The 5,138-nt window shown below is 41.5% G+C and overlaps 1 pseudogene; it reads right to left on the reverse strand.

Moving 5' to 3' along the window:
- Window positions 1–1,961: 1,961 nt before the first annotated feature.
- On the reverse strand, window positions 1,962–4,908 carry LOC103604225 (annotated as a pseudogene).
- Window positions 4,909–5,138: the final 230 nt, after the last annotated feature.

Consider the following 5,138-nt stretch of genomic DNA (forward strand, 5'->3'; position numbering starts at 1 on the left):
TCAACATCACCCTCTGGAGGCCAGATGCAGGACTGAGGGTCCAGACTCCCCACAGAAAGCTAACCTGTGCTGTCCTTCTGTTTAGAGAAGGAAATGAACATGCTTCTTTCTTCCATAATCTGCGCTTTGTCACCCTTTGTAGTCAATTACATTAATCCTAGCTTCAGTAAAAAATGAGGACTGTAAAATAGAGGAGAAATTTACTTGACAGAGAAACTGATCTCACAATAAATCTGTCAGACTTTGGAGTTCATTAGAGCCTTTGTGTAAAAGCAGCTGAGTCATTATTTAAGCAGAAACAATCACATCAACTCCGCTAGGCTGAGCTTCCGATGTCCTTGCTGACAGTGAGCATCAGATCAAGAGGAGAATGTGGTAGGATGTGGAGATAATTGCCTTGGCTGGTGAAATTAAAAATAAAATCAGACCTACAAAATATCAACCTAGAACATGGAAAATGAAGTAAGGTTATCTTTGTCTACTTCAAGCAGAATTACCAAGAGTCAGTGGCTTTAGATCAATAACAATAATAATATAATATTCAGATAAGAAAGAAAATCCCATTGTCATCTGCGCAGAACAAGATGAGTATTTCACACAATTCTGGTTACCACACTATCAAGAGAACATTAACAGATTTGAGCATCTGCCAATGAAACTGAACAGACTCAGATGAAGGCACTGCAAAATAAAGCAAAGAACTTTTGAAGGATTTAAAGACAGAGTAAGATTAAATTGGCATTAACCCTGGAACACTTGAAGGAGTACCACCAGCAGACCAGAGCCAAGGGAAACTTCTGAAAGGAGTGAAAGACTTGGGAGCAGTTTGATCATGAAATCCATCATAGACAGGCAACCAGCAGTTTAATATGAGTAAAAGTCGGGTCTGGTAAAATGAGGGTAGTGTTGATTGTGGCCAAACCCCTGTGAGTAAAAAAGTAACCACTACTCTGGGAGATCAGTTTCATGGGAAATGAGAAGAGAGAAACACTCTGCCTTCCCTCAGGCCAAGAGGGTCCTTTTTCTAAAAACAGAAAGCCTCTTTACCAGGGCTGTGATTGTTCCGAGCAGGATGAGATCAAATCTGTCCTCAAGATACTCATTTTCTTGCTCCCTTTTGCCTGCAGATTGTCTTTCACTTATGAGAAGTTGTCAGTTTGAGACTTTTAATGTCTGTGAATAATGGTTCTGGCCATACGTGCTCCCTGCCTAATCTCTCCAAAATCCCCACAGACAAAAGAATAGAAAGGTAAAAGGGGTGATAATTAAACCAGGGATGTGAAAACTTTTGATGAAAGAGGTGACAAAATTATATTTTAATCAATGTTTGTTTATTTGGAAATTTGTCCAAAATCTAATTATTAAGTAAAGTGCTTAATATTTGCTAATTACTACTAATAATTATAATTATTAATTATAATTAATATTTACTAACTACTATTTAATATTTAACATTTACTTTCTAATGTTTCTGTGAAAAATTCCTTGTTTGCATAATAAATAGGGAGGGTGCTCTGGTGAACTGCTTCAGTTCTGTGAGTTGAAAAGAGAGAGTTCAGATGTGAGAGACCAAGGCAAGTAGAATTCACAGCAGGGAGTGCCCAAGAGGAAAGAGCTGCACAGAGAGAACTGCAGAGATCATCCCAGGGTCTCTCTTGTGTACTCAGAATACCGGGCAGCCCATGCATGGTAGGCAACTACCTGAGGCCAGAGGAAAAACCATCCAAAAGGATTACGAGGAGCACTGCCCAGCATATGCTCACACAGGGACAAGACCCTTGTCTGTTCCCACTAGCTGGAGTGGAAAAATTTGTAATTCATTAGGTAGAGTAGTGAGGAAAATCTTGCCTTAGTAATGGGAAATAATTATCCCAGGAACAGAACAAAGTTTACATAGCAGCTTGATATATGAGAAAGATGGGATGACCAAGATGGAAGAATGATCAGATACCTAGTATTATTTACTGGAGTGAAAGGAGATGCACTATATTCCTTCCTCAAACTGTTTTCAAAAACAAAATCACTATACCCAAATGAGAAAGATTAAACTTAAAATAATTAGAAGAAAACATTGAAAAGCACTGCCTTAAGATTTCAGGGTAAGAAAGATTACTGATCTTTGATGCTAACCATAAAAGAGAAGACTGGTAAATATGACTACCTCAAAAACTTAAATATCTGTATAAAAATAATCATAGATAACATGACAAAGCAAGCCACCTACAGAAAATATTTAATACGGTTTATGCCTTTTTATCAAAAACCTATATAAAAATAAAAACTTGGCCCCGCCAGAGAGGCCTGAGATTCTCAGAGACCACATGCCATACGGCGCCAGCACATGACCAAGCAGATAGGCCTCACCACCACCGGACCCAATCCCCAGCCCGGCTGAGTGCACACTGACCAGAGAGGTGCCCTGCTGGAGAGGCCCAAGATCCGCAGAGACCACATGCCCAGTGGCACCAGTGCACAACCAAGCAGGTAGGCCTCACCGCCGCCGGACCCCCTCCCCAGCCCAGCCAAGTGCTTGCCAATCAGACAGGTGCCCAACCAGAGAGGCCTGAGTCCCATGGAGACCATGTGCCAAAGGAGCCAGCGGGTGAACGAGCAGACTCTGAGGCAGCCATGCCAAATTGGCAGCCCCAGCAGCATCCTAGCCAGACAATAGTGTCGAACCAGTGGACCATGAAATCCCTTGCAACAATGACTAAACATCAAAGGAAAGATACCAAAAATATGAAAAATCAAGGAAGTATACCACCAAAGGGTAAAAACTCACAAACTCTAGATCCTATAGAACAAGAAGCCCTTGAAATGTCAGACAAGGAATTTAGAGTGATAATTCAAAGGAAACTAAATGAGATACAAGAAAATTCAGCTAGACAACATGATGAAATGAGGAAAAGTATACAGGACCTGAAAGAAGAAATGTACAAGGAAATTAATGCCCTGAAAAAGAATGTAGCAGTGCTGGCCGAGCTGAAGAATTCATTCAACGAAGTAAAAAACACAAAAGAGAGTTTAACAAACAGGCTTCCAGAAGCAGAAGAGAGAAATTCTGACCTTGAAGATGGGCTGTTTGAAATAACACAGGCAGACAAAAAAAAAAGAAAGAAAGAAAGAAAAAAGAATTAAAAACATTGAAGAAAATCTAAGAGAGATATCAGACAACCTTAAGCACTCAAATGTCCAAGTCATGGGTATTCCAGAAGGGGAGGAAAAAGGAGATTGCATTGAAAACATATTCAACAAAATAGTGGCAGAAATCTTCCTCGGTATAGGAAACAACACAGATCTTCAGATTCAGGAAGCTCATAGATCCCTAAACGTATTCAACCCAAAAAGGTCTTCTCCAAGACATGTTACAGTCAAATTGAAAAAACTCAAAGACAAAGAGAGAATCTTAAAAACTGCAAGAGAGAAGAGTGAAATCACCTATAAGGGAGTCCCAATCAGACTAACATCAGACTTTTCATCACAAATCCTAAAAGCCAGAAAGGAATGGGATGATATATTCAAAATACTAAAAGACAGAGATTGCCAGCCAAGATTAACCTACCCTGCATGCTATCCTTCTGAAATGAAGGGCAAATAGTATATTTCTCAGACAAACAAAAACTACAGGAGTTCACTACCACGCGACCACCCATACAAGAAATTCTCAAGGGAGTTCTGGGTTCGGTACCTGAAAAATACCTACCACTGCCATAAAACTCAAGAAAAATCAAAACCCATTAGTAAAATAAAAATGCCAACAATGAAGAGAAAGAAAAAAAGTTTATCTGCAACCCAAGAAACCAACAAACACAGAAGACAAACAGTAAATCAGAAAGAAAGGAACAAAAGACACTTAAGACATCCAAACAAAAATCAATAAATTGCTAGGAGTAAATCAACACCATTCAATAACAACTGTTAATGTAAAAGGATTAAATTCTCCAGTCAAAAGAAACAAGGAGATATATTATTGAGAACATACAAATTTAAGACAATTTTGGAATATACTAGGTAATCAAATATTTCTTGAAAGAGTAAGCTTGGGAAAAATGAGACTCTGAATTTCAGAGCTGAGAGAAACTGCAGAAATCATGTATTTAATAAGCCCATCATTTTTTGATAAGGAAATTGACACCTACAAACCTCATGTGTTACTAAAGTTGTACAGATAGCATCAGCAGTCCTGAGAGCATAGCACAAACCCCCTATCCTGGTCAATCAGGTGCTCTGTCCCACACATTTCACCCCTTTCAAATGCTCCCCCCCCTTTGTTTTTCCAGGAGCTGGAGGAGGCCTTGTGGGAACAGCACCAGCTCCGTTGACTGTGAGAGGTGAGCAGGGTTTGGGTGCAGGATGCAGCTGCCAGGGCACCGCTGTGTGTCTGCAGCACAGAGGTATGTGGCTGAGTCTACAGGCCGGGAGGCTGTGATATGAAAGGAGCTCTGTTTGGAGGTCTTATCAAAGGTGACCCTCAGTCTTCCTTCCTGTTTTTCACCCTCATTTTCACGTATTAGCAGCAAGAAGACGAGGCCTCTTCCTGGATCTTGTCGGTACCACTGTAGGGCCTCTGGAGAGAAGCTCGTATAGTTACAGGTCAGAGTGGCCTTTTCACCCTCCTGGATGCTCAGGGCCCGAGGATTCTGCTCTACCTTCTGGCTGTTCACCCCTAGGCAGAAGCACAATGCCAAAAACAGAAGGTTTAGTCACCTCACTGACACTCTTAAGAGTCCACTTTCTTCCCACACCCCCAGATAGACCCAAAGATGAAGAGGAAGGGATCCCGGCCCTTCCCCTCCATCCTCTGTGCTGTGTCCCTGGATCTCTCAGTCCCCATCACCAGGAAGCCTCCAACTCACAGTCCATTTGAAGCCACAAAACCACCAAAGCGCCTCCCAGGAATGGCTCCATTCTTGTCCCCAACTGTGGCCTGAAATGTGGATCCAGCCTTGTCAGTCAAAAAGCCGTTCTGTTTAGTTTGGTGGGTGTTACTGGGATTCTTCTATTCTAGGAGGAAGTCTCAGCCTTCCTACCAGCCGACCAGTGAGAAGCCTGTTCAGCACATTATATGCACACACGGGCCTAATCCAGCTATACAGTGAACTTTGTTTCAAATCTGAGAAAGGCTCTGAGGGGATAGG

This window comes from Galeopterus variegatus, unplaced genomic scaffold (genome assembly GCF_000696425.1).
Source record: "Galeopterus variegatus unplaced genomic scaffold, G_variegatus-3.0.2 Scaffold5038, whole genome shotgun sequence".
NCBI classification, from domain to species: Eukaryota; Metazoa; Chordata; class Mammalia; order Dermoptera; family Cynocephalidae; genus Galeopterus; species Galeopterus variegatus.